Consider the following 17,044-nt stretch of genomic DNA (forward strand, 5'->3'; position numbering starts at 1 on the left):
ATTTCTGAAAAAGAACAAACTACTTTAGTTTACTTACATTAAACCACTTTTAAGAAAACCAATCAATTTTTAGCAAAATAGTCTAGTGTACCCTAAGTAACATCTATTTTGCAATGATGTTTCAGTGAGGCAGGACAAAAGTCACTGTAGGGTGATCAAGTGCTCCTTCATTGAAATGAGACATTCTCAACCAGTAGACAAAAACAACTCCTTATCACTGTAACTGATAGCCACCATTGTTCGGTTCAGAATTTGTTAACATTCTTAACAATTTTGTGTAAGTGTAACCCTCTTATTTTAGGTTCTAGATTCCCACCCCAATGAGCCAATCGTAGGGAAAAGTCGATAGGAACATGAGACTATAGCAAACTTATCCATTTCTAGAGATCAAATAAAGCGTCATGCAATACAACCATCCTTTAGGGGGACACCCATATGATGCCACGAGGCGATGCATGAAACTTTATTCAACCTAATGAGAGAGACCGAGGGATGTGTTGTCACACGTCCCACTTCTACTTATTATAAACACTCTTTCCATTCACCTTGATATTGACCTACCCAAATGTCATCCGTAGGGGGACACCCATGGTGCCTCAAGGCCGAGAATAGATCTCACAGTGTGAACTTTTAAGGAGAAACGTGTAGAGGCAAAAATGAAGTATCATATATACCCCATTTTCCTCCCACTGAGTGTTCTACCTAGGGTTAATTAACTTAGGAAAATTCAACTACTGATTTATCTAAGTGTTTGTTTAATTTGCTAAAAAACAACTCTTGTCTTTGATGATTAAACAATTTTGATTCAAGTCTTATTAAACTTTTTAATATACTTTCATCAAACATGCATACATGTAACAAATCTATCTAATTCATCGTTCCAGGTAGGTTCCCAAGTAGGGGTGTGACGTTTCCATCGACTTATGTACCCCAGCCTAGTCAGAACTCGCCTTAGACAAAAGGTCCCTTATAGATACANATAGACTTTTATCAAACTTGCATGCATGTAACAAATCTATCTAATTCATTTTTCTAGGTAGGTTCCCAGGTAGGGGTGTGACGTTTCCATCGACTTATGTACCCCAGCCTAGTCAGAACTCGCCTTAGACAAAAGGTCCCTTATAGATACATTTATTACATATTTAATCTTTTATTAAAAATCAATTTAATCCTATTAAACCGGTTTGAAAGATTAAACTTAGATTTCTAGTCACATTAGAAATGTAATCTTAGGTCTATCTCAGTCATAGTTTAAAACAATTTTAAAAAATGATTATAGCCTAAGGTTTGCATGCAACTCTTTATTATTGATTTTAATTCTTATTTCATTTAGTTGTAACAATTATAAATAAATGAAACAATTAAAAACCAACCATTGCGTGTTAGACATACTTTAATTAATTATAACATTTATAAATTAATCTAAGGTAATGTTCATGCTATAGCATACATTCCATACAACCATTCAACCATATATTATAACACTTATAATATAAATGATGCATGGATATGTTATAATGCATGCATACATATACTATAACATTTATATTATATGATGCATGAGCATGCTTTGTGTAATTTAAATCATACATATTCATATATTATAACACTTATAATATAAAAATGATGCATGAAAATAAATGCATAAACGATGGTGGGTTTTAAAACTATATGACATACACTATGACATATAATATGAAACATACATCGCATGTATATTTATACTAAAAAATGATAGACCGGGATAGAACATCTCTAAAAGAAAAAAAAAAGGCTAACTATTACAAAAATTCAGTCGACCGGTTCGGAATAGGTGAACCGGGTCTTCAATCGCTTGAACTGAATTGCCCTTCAAAGAACCACCTTGCAGTTGATCGTGTAGCAAACGCACCATGCGTCAAATAGCTATGTGATCATGTAGCTAATAACTATGTGATAACTTGTAGAAATACAAGTTATTTTGGCTCTTAAGTTGGAAAAACTAAGGTTTTTAATGATAAATTCTCCTCATTTTTAGAAGAAATGCATGGAATTACTCAAATAATAACAAACTCATGCAAAAGAAGTTTTATTACTAAATACTGCGGCACTAACGCATTATATTGCAGGATTTCAACAAGAAGCTAACGCATGAGTAAGAAATGTCGCAGGCAAAAGTCCTAACACATGGGCCATGCGTCAGAGGGAATTCAACGCAGAGAAGATTCATTGATGCAGGCTATTTGTGTCAAATCACCACTTGCAAGTATGGGCACCTGCAGTAGGCGGCGTCTGAAAAGCTTCTGAGTGTCAGGCGGCTGACCAGGGCATGGACTTTAATGTTGCCCATCACCAAGCTGAAGATGACCAACGCCTTTAAATAGATGAAATCCCTCTAGAGTTCATATACAGATACGTTTTCAGAAAATTTTCAAGATCCTCACTTTCATAATTAGCGTAGTCATAGTTTTAGTTCTTTAAAAGCTATGTTGTGGTGCCAAAACGATCAGAAGGATTGAAAACCCCCATCACCGCCAGTCAGGCAGTGGAGGAAGTCAAACTTGAGAAAGACACTTCGTCCAACTCCTATACAAGTAATTGTACACAACTAAATTGAGCCAAAGAGATACAAGAGATTGTACTCTACGGCGTGACTCAGTTCCTTTCATTTCATTTATCGTTTTCATTTCATTTGATTAAATATTACTTTTGTAAAGATAATCTGCTTCTTTATAAATTCATATATTTGATCCATCATACTTTGCCATTGTGTATTTCTTGTTATGTTGAATGCATCTATACTTTATGCAAAGCTTCATTTCAAACGCTTAAGCCATCTTAATCAATTGGTAAAAGCATCTTTAACTTAGACTATTTCAGAGAATAACAAAGCCGCATCAAGTAGAACGCCTAGTACATCTAGAGATAAACTTACTGGTGTTTATTTCATTCTATGTTCAATGCATGCATTCTAGAGATAGGTTTTGTATGTTATTCGCATTGAGAAGTGTTGAATAAAGTCTAACGCATAAACAAAGATAAGCAAATCATCCTATCTCATCCACATCACACTCTAGTTTGTGTACATTCATCTTAGATCGACGCATACCACTTATATTAAAATCCATTTACGCATGATTCATCGCTCACTACTCAACTCTTTTGTATCTTCTTGCACAGGCACAGCACCGTAGTGGAAATAACACATTTCTCTCATACATTTAGGAAACCCCTACAACAGCTACAACGCAAGGTCTGCGTTAGCTTAACTGAATCCTTGAGTTCGACCCTGAACTTACCAGGAACCTAAATTGGATTTATACTTGGGTCTAATTTAGGAAAACTTGAATGTCAAATAGGAGGAGTGTCATGCGTTCTGTTGCACATCTCTAACGCACCCACGCGTTACAAATACATAAACACATCAAAGCATCAACGCATCATTTATACTTGGAACTTATTTTTCCAATTTATTTTATACAATACACTCCCAACTCGAATCACGATAGCAACGAACACTATGCGATGAGCATGAAAGTCTATGCAATCGTGTAGTAAGTAAGCATGCATTGAGCATCTTAAGAACCGAGTGATTGTTCAGTAAGCGTCTAAGCGATCTTATAGTAAACGCAATACGATCGTGTAGCCAACTCTACACGATCGCGTAGCATTAGCTATATGATCATTTAACAAATGCTACATGATCGTGTAACAAACTCTACACAATCGCATAACAAGAACTACTCGATCGTTTAGCTGTAGCTACATGATCTGGAACCTCTGTTTCATCTTTTCCATTGAAACAATGCTCTGCAACCCTTCTTTGAAGCCTCTGGAACATCACAAGCGACTCAAAACCAACAAATTACAGACTCGATTGTAACAATTAATGCCAAAAAAACGCAGGGGCCCTTACAAACCAAAAAATTGTAAAAAACAGAAAGCCTTAAACAGAGAGTTCTATCCCGAAAACATCCATCCACAAATATTCATCACATAAATAGAATGCAGATAATAAAACCCACCAATACAGTAAAACAATTCAATACAATAATGAAATTTGGAATCAGAAACCAACAACCTGGCTCTGATACCAATTGAAGAAACTCGTATGAGGAGAACCTTGAGTGGAAGCAGATCGACCAAATTCCATAAATTATCGAATATAAAGTTTACAGTAAGCAAACAACTAGATATGCATTCAAAGGTAAATTACAACATGTTTTACAAGAAAAGATTTCAAGAAATATCACCTTTGTAGAACCTTTTCTTCACGATTTCCCTCGTACGAATCACAAACTTCTTGAAGACCTTCTTCAAGATAAGCCTCGAACAAAAACCCGGATACTACAAGAATGAAACCTTTGTATTCTTAGGGTGAGAACCCAGGAGTGGTGGGCTCTGACTATTTTGGTTAATAGGGAAAAGTTAATGTGGAGGAAGAAGAAGATTGAGAACTTTCATAAGAACACTCAAAGTTACAAAACACTTCTGTCTTTTCTCAATCGTTCAACAGCGTCAACATCCATAACAAGAAGAAAAACTAATTTTCTTTTTATTCTCTTTTTCCAAATAAAATAACCACCCCCACTAATGTGGGTGGAGAGAAAAGATGGGAAAGGGAGTCGTAACTCCCTTCCTTGTTATTAAAATAATAATAATAATATAAATATAAATATAAATGTGATAACTAACTTGTTATATATATATTAAACTATATATTATATCAAATATAACCGATAGTTTTAATATTGTATCACATACAATAAAAACTATAGTTTCTTTTCTCAATAATATGACACTTAATATAAATCTCATTTATATTAAATTTAAAAATTATGAATCACATTCATAGAAAATGTATTTGAATTTCATTCAAATATTTATTTCTTCTCATTAAGTTACAATGTATCAAATACATTATGACAATTATCACATATAATTGAAACAATTTAATTATATCATATATAATTAAATCCCTCTATTAATTTGAACAATTCAAATTATCCCAAAAACTGATTCTTAACTAAATCCTATTAAGCTACCAAAGGGACCTCATGTGTAACGACTCGACCCCCTAGGACTTAAGTTAGGTCGTTACTAAATACATGCATGCATGGAACTTAAAACGACACTCTTTTATGGTGAAATAAATGCTAAATAAATAAGGTAAGTGCAAAAGGCTTTCATTAAATTCAAATATTAAGAACAACAATAGGGTACCCATAAATCATAAATGATAATAAATAAGTCCGAAAACGATTCTTAATAGTAAGTTTCAAACATCAAAACTGAAAGTTAAGAAAAACATGAAAAGAAATCTAAATCTCATTAGCAGAACCATAAAACTAGTCCCAGTGGCTCGATTAGGAATTCCGCTTGTCCATCATCGGTGCCTCTCAAGTCTTACCTAAAACAACAACATAAGAAAGAATGAGTATAAATACTCAGTAAGTAACCCCACTACTGGGGTCAGGTTAGGCATCTATGTCCTCTAGATGCCTACCTCTGGTGGAACATATAAACTGTCCTAGTCCTCATGGGACACATACCTGTCTCTTATACACATCTAGATGTGTATAAGAGACAGAGGAAACACAATATCTGGTGAATCCCGAAGGAAACACAATATCTGGTGAATCCCGAAGGAAACACAAACTGGTGAATCCCGAAGGAAACACAATATCTGGTGAATCCCGAAGGAAACACAAACTGGTGAATCCCGAAGGAAACACAATATCTGGTGAATCCCGAAGGAAACACAATATCTGGTGAATCCCGAAGGAAATACAAACTGGTGAATCCCAAAGAAAACACAATATCTGGTGAATCCCGAAGGAAACACAAACTGGTGAATCCCGAAGGAAATACAATATCTGGTGAATCACGAAGGAAACACAAACTGGTAAATCCCGAAGGAAACACAATATCTGGTGAATCCCGAAGGAAACACAAACTGGTGAATCCCGGAGGAAACACAAACTGGTGGGTATTCTAACTAATCAGTAAAATCACTATCACAATCTCAACATGGTTCTATAACATACATATACATCTCATCATCATGATTCTACAATATACATATAAATTTCTTCATCATAACTTTACAACATATGTATGCATCTCATCCTCCTCAGATTCAACAGGATCTCCAATAAAAATAATATACTCAAATCATACTAGTATTCAAACATCTCTATGTGCAATTAGCCTTTTAAACTCTCATATCAGCAAGACATATATAAACATCAAACTATCAATATATACTCAGTAAATCATATTTATCAATTCCTGACTCCAATCATTTCAAACCTAAGTCAATGAAGGCAGACATAAATATCATGCTAACTAATAATCCTCAATAAATCATAATTATCATTGTTGGGCACTAGGGCAGTTCCAGTAGTAAGATTACTTACCTCAACTTGGTAAAAACCGTAAAACAAAATCTCCTTAGAACTTCTTTAGCACACTTAAATCAACCTAAAGTTGTGGATTGGTCTAAGACAAATTCCAATACTCGATTTAATTAGCCAACTTGATCATGAATTAAATCCAAAATCAATAACTTAATTTTTCCACTATTACTCTCAATCCAAAAGAATAACCATCCAACAACTTACAAAACATACTGATCTTCACCAATTTTCTGCAGAATAAAATGGTATCTAGCTTGATGGTCAATGCCTCAAAACTTTCAAACCTTGAATCTAAGTTTCAAACCAAAGAGAAGTTATTAATTTAACCCAAAATCAAAGGGGTGAACTTCACCTCCCAAATTATAAGGAAAAAAGAAGACTTACCCAAAGTTTTCCTCAAAATTCCAGCAAAGATAGGGGCAATGGCTGCCGACGGCACGTCGACTTATGGCTGCCATATATAGGCAGCGTGTGTTATTGTCAGACAGCATAAATTATTTGGGCTAGCGGCTGGTAGTGAGGGTCTTGCATGAGGAGGGTTTGCGAGAGTGGAAGAGAAAGGGAATTTCTAGTTTACAGATTTTATTCAGCAGCAATTACAAACAAACCAGAGCTTCAAACAACAATCCAACCGTTCAAAATGAAACCCTATATGTCTCGAATAGACTGACCAAATTCGAGCACGATTTAACGATTCAAACTCTGGAAATTGATAATTTTGTGGAAGCTGTTGTTGAAAAATCGAATTGTTTCTCCCCAATTTTTTTACCTCTTTTCACTCTCATTTAATTTCGAAAAAAAAAATCTCAATTCTTTTATTTTTTTCAAATTTTTAAAAGATAAATAAAATATTTTATCACAATATCTTCAAAATCTACAAAGATTCTATTAAATTTAGAAATCGATTAACTTTTCAAATTATCTTAATTTAGGCTTCAAAAATCAAAATTAAAGGGCATAAGATCCATCAATTTAATACAAATTAAATCCTTCCAAATATTTAAATCAATTCAAAACCACATGAAATTAATTATCACTTTTAATTTTTTTTTTCTTTTTTTTTTTAAGTTGGCCTTAAAATCCAAAATCAAAAGGAAGTAAAATTCAATATTTTCAAGATAATCAGTTCGAATATCTAATCAATTAATTTCAATTTAACCAATAAAATTTTTTCAATTATTTCAATTTAACCCCAATTTTCCAAATGAAATGGAAATTTAAACTCAATAATTTTAGATAATTAACTTAAATTTTCCTGAAATTCGAGATGTTACATCATGGACTTGTAGCTTAAAGCTCCAACGGTACATGAATAATTAATTAAACTCTTTAATTACATTATTTAAAGAGTTTAATTATATTATTTACCATCTGTTAACTGTCGGGCACTCCACTAAAGACCGACAACTGCACTCTTCGTAGTACAGATATATTTCTGTGTCCATTGGATATAACCAATCAACAGTACGATGACCCTTCACAAATTGCTCGTAAGTATAGCTAGGTCAAATTACCGTTTTACCCCTGTAGTTACATCTAACTTCTCTAAATGAATAATAGATCATATAGTCTTACTATGATTAAACCTTATCGGGCTAGGAGAGGTGTTGTGCGCCACATTGTTCAAGACCCGGAATCATCTTTAAGGGAGCAATTTATTCTATTACCGTGCTCGGGGAAGGAGTGAATTCCATCTTGTGTAGTTATGTACTTAGCTCCCCAATCAGACGAATTCCCAAAATGGTAGGCTTGTTGAGTCGGCGATCTGGCCACTCTCACCCCCATATAAATCAAATGACCACCCTCATAGGCAAGAGTTCACAACTCACTCAAGATTCAGGTCATGTTACCTATGGTCATTCTGGTGAATGTAAATCTCTATTATGAACGATATTATATAATGAGACTAAACATTTCGTAGTTCGGTATTATACAAACTCCTTTATATCGAATATCCCCACTCGCATGTTTATACATGAATGATCAGAATCATATCATTTATGGCACTTTATAACAATTGTAACATCTACAAAACGGGTCATAATCGTAGTATCACCGAGATAAGATACCCAACCTTATCCATCTACTACAGACCATTTAGGTTATCACTCAAACATGATCCACCCGTATGTCTCCACATACATGTTTAAGTTACAAAGATGATCTTGGATGTTAGTTTATTGGTTTGTGGTGAATGCAACTAAAATATCAAATATTTTATAGACAATGAATAAAATATCAAATATTTTATTAAATACAAAATGAGTTTATTCATACAGTGTCTACAAACTATAGGATCATATGAGATTTAGGGCATCAACCCCAACAAGTTTATGATTATTTTGATTTTTATTATACTTTTTGAAAACTATTCACATATACTATTGGGAAATTGCAATAGGAAGCAAAAGAACATAAGGGTATTTGCAAACATAGCAATAGTTTTCTAAAATTATAAAAATAGCAATCAAAAATTAACTTGTTTCTCATATTATTATTATTACGATTTTACCTTATTTGTGTATCAACAGTATATCTAATATACTTTATATTTAGTATATCAATCGATCAATATTTATTTGAAGGATATTTTTAATACAATTGATATATCATGACTTTAATTGTGTCATGATTGACATTGTTTGTTCGATTATGGTAAATACTTTTTTTATGTTTGTTTCATTTTGATATAAAGTTATTTCATCAAATTAGTTCAATTTTGATGTTAATGGTAAAGGATCTTATATTTAAGAGTTCCATGAGCGCGTTCGGATAGCTCCGATCTCACAGTGACCGAAATACAATAATATACATTCAACACATACAGTTATGCAAACAAATCTAATTATCGGCATGCTACAAACAACAAATTAACAAAAGGATGGAGTTTCATACCAGTTGAAGACAATCTTCACACTTCGGAACTCCAACGCAGCGGAAAACCTCCACGAGATCTACCAACGCCCAGCGGAAATATCGACTGCAGCAGCACGAACAATGCGAACTCACGACCGTAACAGGGACGACACTACCACTAAAGAGCCCCAGGTATTCTCGGAGTGAAAACTCAAAGGGTGGGCTTTTGTGAATTTTGTAGAGAAAGAAGGAAAAATAAATCGTGTAGGCGATAAGCAAGTGGGAGGGAAAACAACGCTATCGCATAGTAGAAGTGTTTATCGTTTAGGAGGAGTTACACAATCGTGTAGGATTTACTGAACCATCGTTTAGGAAAAGGTACACGATCGTTTAGTAAAAACGACACACTATACGATCGTTTAAACAAGCTATCCAATCGTTTAGGAGACAGTGTGCGGTCGTTTAGTGCGAGGTGGACGATCGTTTAGGCAGAGAAGTGTTATTGCAATAGCCTCTCGATTTTCTTAAGCGATCGCTTAGAATTCTCCAACGCGTGCTTCATGAAATCTTTTGAGCGAATGACAAACGATACAAAAATGAAAGCAATTTTCAATTTAATTCATCGGTTACAATAACTGACGTTACGCACTAATCCACGTTCGAACGTGAAATTTTGGCATAAATTATCTTATAATTAACCAACTAATTAATAATAAATATAATCATATTATATTTTTATCCTATAGTTTGATATGCATATCTATTAAGTTATTTTCTCCTCTACCTGATTAAATCATATTTATATCTAATTTCCTCAAAATAATGTATCTCATACATTTGCCAATTATATCATATATAATTAACCAGTTCAATTATATCATATATAATCGAACTTCCTCTTGTCAATTTGAACATTTCAAATTAACCCAAAATATTGGTTCTCGACTTTTATCCAAGCTTCCCAGGAGACCTAATGGACTTGGGCTTGAAGCTTCAACGGGTATGTGCATAGCTGACTAAACTCTTTATCCACGATCACCATGTTAACTGTCAGACATTCTACTAAAAGACCAATAGTTGAACTTTCTTACCACAAATATATTTCTATGTCCATTGGATATAACCAATCATGAGTACGATGACCCTTCACAGATGCTCGTAAGTACAGCTGAGCCAAATTACCGTTATGCCCCTGTAGTTACATCTCACTCCTTAAGTACCACTGATTCCTCTAATGAACAATACAACATAGTCCTACTATGTGTGAACACCTCTCGGGTCAAAAGAAGGTGTGTGGCGCCACATGTTCAAGCCTTGGAATCAGCCCTTAAAGGAGCCATCTATCTACTTACCCTGCCTCGGGGAAGGAGTGAATTTCATCTTGTATAGCTGAGTTCCCAGCTCCCAAATCAGACGAATCCCCAAAATGGTAGGTTTGAATCAGCGACCTGACCCACGATCGCACCCATAAAAATCAAAGGACCGCCCTCAATGGTAGGAGTTCCCAACTCATTCAGGATTGAGGTCATGTTACCTATGGTCACCCTAGTGAAATGAAGTCTCTATCATGAATGGTGTTATATAAACAGACATTAACACTTCGTGGTCAAGTCTTATACAAACTCTTTGTATAGAACGCCCCCGCTCGCATGTCCCTAACACGAATGATCAGGATCAGACCATCTGTGACAAGTCACAACGCTTGTGACCATTCCACAAAGCGGGCCGCGTCTGTAGCATTACGAGGATAAAGTTTCCCTTCTTTATCCATATACTACAGACTATTTAGGTTATCACTCAAAGACATGATCCATTTGTATGTCACCACATACATGCTTGAGTCACATCCAGATAACAAGGGATTTTATTTTATTGGTTTGTGGTAAAGCAAATAAAACAAGTAAATGAGCAAAATACAAGATGTGAAGTAAATATCATATATTAACAACACAAGCGTTCGTATATATTGTTTACAAACTATAGGACATGAGATTTTAGCATCAACCCCCAACAAATGATATATGTTACATGCATTAATTTTGTCAAATGATATACCAAATATACATTATATTAGTTAATATATTTTATTCTCAAAATTTTTATATGATTTTTGTGGTCTATAAATTATTTAATTTGGTATATCAATTATATAAAAATATATATATATTTCATATTTTATATATTAGTTGATTGATATACTTGATTTAGAGAGGGAAAAAAACATGTCAATGATATTATTGATATACCAAATATGAAGTATATCATTTAGAAGGATACTTCATGGTATGACATTAACATTTCAATAGTATATTAGTACTAATTCAAAATAAATTGCATGTAGACCATTAGTGTATCAATAATTTATCATAGTTAGCTTAAAATGCAATACTAAATATTTGATATTTCAGTAGTTTATTAATATTCATTCATAGTTTATATAAACTACAATGTAGATGTATCAATAATATATCAATAATCATTAAAATTTCATTTCATGTACATTTTTAATGTATCAATAGTATATCACTCACGATCTTCATCCATTTTAAGTATTGTATAAATGTACCAATAGTATATCAATATTCATCCAAATTTTATTTAAACTGTAACATTCCATATTAACTTATATACCTTATAGTTGGTATATCAGTCAAAGTGCACAAATAATAACACATGTACAAGCATTAATTGACTGATAAATACAATATATGAATTGTAATTTTGATATATCAATTGTACAATTTTATACTTTATGTTTGTTAGATTAATCAACTGATATATCAAATATAAGGTATATCAGATGACTGATATACCATATATAAGATATATCAAATATACTACTGATGTAATATACCAATAAAGTTAAATTTGGAATAATAAAAAAGAAATCTCTAAGGTCCTGCTTGGTAACTATTTATTTTTTTAAAAAAAATTAAGCTTATAAATACTTATTTGACCTCTGAATTTATTAATTTGTTATCTACTATTTATTAATATTTTCTAAAATCAAGCCAAATTTTAAAAACTAAAAAAAGAAAAAAGAAAAAAAAATAGTTCTTGAAAACTAGTTTTTGTTTTTTGAATTTTACTAAAATTTCAACTCTTTAGTAAATGTAAATTATTATTTTTAAAAAAGAGAGAGACGAAATGAGCTTAATTTTCAAAACCTAAAAACATAAAATGAAAGGGTCGCCAAAGAGGCCTAAATTTTTCGATTTTGTATCTAATGGCTTGTCAACTTATTCAACATATTTTTTTTAATTTCCCATGTTTACTAAACATAAATTTCATTTTCCAAACTAATAGATTAATTATAATTCTTTTTCTAAAAAAAAATGAATATTTCAAAGACCGTTAAATACAAAATCGAAAGTTTAAGATAGTATCAAACACAACAATTAAAGTTTAGAGATTTGTTAGACAAAAAATTGAAAATCAACGACATATTAAACATTTATGAAAATTTAGGGACTAAATAAACACAAACATAAAAACTTAAATACTAAACTTATATTAACAATGTAAATAAAAAAATATATTCCTATATATATAAATTTATATTTTTTTTATGGGTAACATAATAATTCGATCTAACGAAACATAACATGAATGGCCAAACGAAGTTTCGTTGGAATTCATGTACTTTCTAAAGTTGAACTTGAAATAAAGGTGTTCCATGTTTTATTCATTTGTATAAAACGTGAATTGGATTTTTAAATTATATTCCGACATTTTAAATTTCAAATCTCATTCAAACACTTTTGATAAAAATTATTTAAAATAAAAACACTCGTATGTTTGACAACTTTCTCTCAAAAGTGGGATATATAAGTTTGTTTGGTTTGTTATATACTAAAAGCATTCTTATTCATGTCAAATTACTAAAAAGACAACTATAAAATTGTATGAAACAATAATTTAAATAATGGTTATCAGAGTTGGTCTTCTAGAGTGATCGATGACAAAATTGGTGATAGTTATTGCTAGAGGTGTTCATTAGTGGTAATGACAAGAAGTGGCCAACAGTGGCAATGTTTATCGGAGTTATGGTGGTGGTTGCCATGACAACATGGTGAAAGTGAGGTAGATAACTGTCGAGGGTTGGTAATTTTAACTTTTAAGAATCATACAAATCAGAAAGGGATTAACCCTTAAACATTCAAAATCCTTTTTCTAAAAAAAATTGGTTTCAAATGTTTAGCTCAAACCAACTTATTTTCATAAACTGTTTTTTTTTTTCAAAATCTATTTTTTTATTTTTGAGTGGTTGTCAAACATTTAGAGGATGTTTGACTCACCAACATGAGTTGGGTTGAGTTGGTATAATATACCAACTCATTGTTTGGCCCACCAACTTTAAATATTGGTGGAGTTGAGTTGGTATATTTTATCAACTCACACCAACTGTCCTTTCTTCTCATGTTTTCAATGGCTCTACCCATCAACCATTGTCACACTCTGAGAACTAACTCTGGACTCCGACATCTACCTCCGATGAAAACTCCGATGTCAACTCCAGGCTTCGACAACCACCTCCGATGACAATTTCGATGACGAAATCTGGGCTCCGACAAACCACCTTCGATGACAGCTCCGGCAACCAACTCCGAGCTCAAACAACCTTCATGTGACCAACTCCGGTAACCAATTCTGGCCTCTGACAACGACCTTCAATGACCCAACTCTGATGACCACCTTCGCACTACCAACTTCGACGACGAATTAGCTCCAACAACAAACACCGATGACTAACTCTGACTACAAACTCCGATGAAAATCACCTTCGATGATCACCTTTGAGCGAGCAATTTCGACGAACAACTCGGGGCTTTGAAACCACCTTCGACGACAAACTTTGACAACCAACTCTAATACCACCTTCATGTGACAACTTCGAGCTCCGACAGCCATCTCCGGCTACAATCTTCAGCGAAAATCATCTTCGATGATCAATTTGGACGACCACTTTTGCCTGACGAACTTCGGGATTCAAAAACCACCTCCGATGACAAACTTCAACGACCAACTCCAATACACCTTCATGCAACCAACTTCAAGCTCCGACAACCACCTCCAACTTCAAACTCCAGCAAAAATCATCTTCAATAATCAACTTCGACAACCACTTCCGACTGTTGTAAGACTTATGACTGTTAGAGTATGTTGTAGGATTGTTGATTATTAAAAAAAATTATTATTATTATTTTGTCATACATTAAGTGCAATATTTATACATAAAAATTTGTAAAAACATATTTTTATTTAATTGAATTCACATATAGAATGAGTGTTAAGAATATTTAGACGAAAAGTATGTATGTAGTTGAAAAGTATGTAATATATAACAAAAAAATCATATAACAATTAATGAAAAATAGAGTATGTAGTTGAAAAGTATGTAATATATAACAAAAAAATTCATTAAATGAAAAAAAAAATCTTGGAATATGTTCCAACAAAAATTAATGAAAAATAGAGATTAGTTCTCTGATGATACACCAAATTTAGAGGAAATGAAAGTGAAATTGTTGAAGAAATGCAGTGACATTCTATTTGTTACAATGGTGGGGGAGATTTATTTTTAAAAAAAATCATGACATAGTAAAAATATAGAGTAACAATAGGAATAAGAAGAAAAAGAAGGTGAAGATGATGATGATAATGAAATTCATGGAGAAAAATTAGCTAGAATAAAAAATTTTGATTTCGCTTTGGTTTTTCACTTTATTTAAATATATTTCTACAAGAAATATACTGGGTTAACTATTGTTCATTACCCAAGAAAGAAAGAAAGAAAAGAAAATTTTTAAAAATTAAAAGAAAAATTGCAATTCATATTTTATTCAAACAAAAATGGATAGAATTATTGAATAAAAAAGTTTCAAAACAAAAATCGTAATCATAATAACATATTGTTGAATAAAAAAAAATTCAAAAAACTGCATCAGATACTCATATATATGAACTCTGCACCTCAATCACAGATATATGAACTCTACAGACATATGAACTCCACAGACGTATAAACTCAAGGCATCATATCTTAACTCTACACTCCAAATAGTCCTTAAACTTTTGTCTAAAGGGTCTTTATTGGACATCAAGGCATCCAACCATTTTTAAAGTAAGAATCCAATATGTTGAGACAAAATAAAGGTATTAAAAAAATTAAAATTATAAAAAAATGCATTTTTTAAAAATGTAAAATATAACTAAACCTACTTTCAAATATTCAATTTGAATCCTTTAATTGATAATGTTAGTTTATGGTTATTTTGATTTTTATTATACTTTTTTTAAACGAATTTACCTCTCTTCTATTTTGTTGCATGAAAATCATTATTATTATTTGGGAGGTTTTCAAAAATAAAATAATAATAATAATAATAATAAGGGAAATTATTTATACAAAATTACAAAATTTTAATATTTTTTTATAGAGACTAATAAAGACGAATAGAAATCTATCGGTGTCTGCGAGCCTCTCCTTTCAGTCGAGCAGAATGTTCTGAGTTTAGGTCTAATGGTATCATTGTATATCACAACTGGTAAGCTGCCACAAGGATTGTGAGAATCTACTGTGTGTAAAAGGACCAACTATGATTTATAGGGTATCTTTCCCTATTCGGAGGAGGAGCAGAAGAAGTTCTCTGGGAAGTTTGATCAATAGGCCCAAAGAGGTGTGTATTTTGTATTTGAATATGAATTCATTTTTAGAAAATGTCGTGAAGCTTCTGCCCGGGGGGTCTCGACAGGCTTCGGTGAGGTTCCTCTTTTCGGTCTGTGTCGCTCTTCTTTTTTGGGGGATGAGTGCCATAACCTATTTAGTTTACACCTGCGAGAAATTATTATTTTACTAATTTTGTGTCTATTATATTTGTAAGTTTTAGAAAATATTGAATCAGTCACATACCTATTAAACAATTTTGAAAGAAAAAAATGGGATTTTCAAAAATAGAAAAATAAGATAAATTATTTATATGAAATAGCAAAATTTAATCTTCTTTGATAGAGACCTAAAAGTCCATTAGTCATTGATGATAGAAATTGATAGAAGTATATCAATATTTATTTTTTTACTATTTTTATAAATAGTTTTCCATTATAAAGAAGCATTTAAAAAAAGGTTAAACATAATTTGAACAAAGTCAATTCAATTTTTTTTAAAAAAAATATATGAAATTCAAGAAACTAGATGGACTTTATTACTAATAGTTTTTTTACGTTTTTACAGCAAGAGTAATAGTTAAAATACGTTGTGAAGGGAACAATTAGGAAAGGTAACAACAATGGCAGGTTAGATGTGGACAGGACATAACAAATAATTGGGCACTATAAAGTATCACCATGCGCCCCTGCCGGCAACTCACCATTTCTTTAATAACGTGATCAATTAATTGAGCATAACGTGATCAATTAATTGAGCTAGGCGTTCGCATGTGTTCAATTAATTGAGTTATCTTCATGTTAAAATTTCAAACTTTTTTATTGATAAACATTTGTTTGACTTATTGAGTTATGTTCAAGTTTACACTAGACAAATTCAAACTCAAATCTTTCTGATCGAGATATGTTTATGTTGAAAATGAGCTTAGAATACTTTGTTTATTGTAACGCGAAATAGTTTGAGTAAATCCAAGTGACCAAAACTTTCATACCAATTTTTAATGACTCGGATTTTGAAGTGAAGGTGGGCGAGTTCAATTTTTCTTTTTTTCGAAAAGGATACTTTGTTAAAACCCACAAACAACTTAGGTATATGATAAATCTTCTTCAAGAATAGAGGATAA

Source organism: Benincasa hispida, chromosome 5 (assembly GCF_009727055.1).
Source record: "Benincasa hispida cultivar B227 chromosome 5, ASM972705v1, whole genome shotgun sequence".
NCBI lineage: Eukaryota > Viridiplantae > Streptophyta > Magnoliopsida > Cucurbitales > Cucurbitaceae > Benincasa > Benincasa hispida.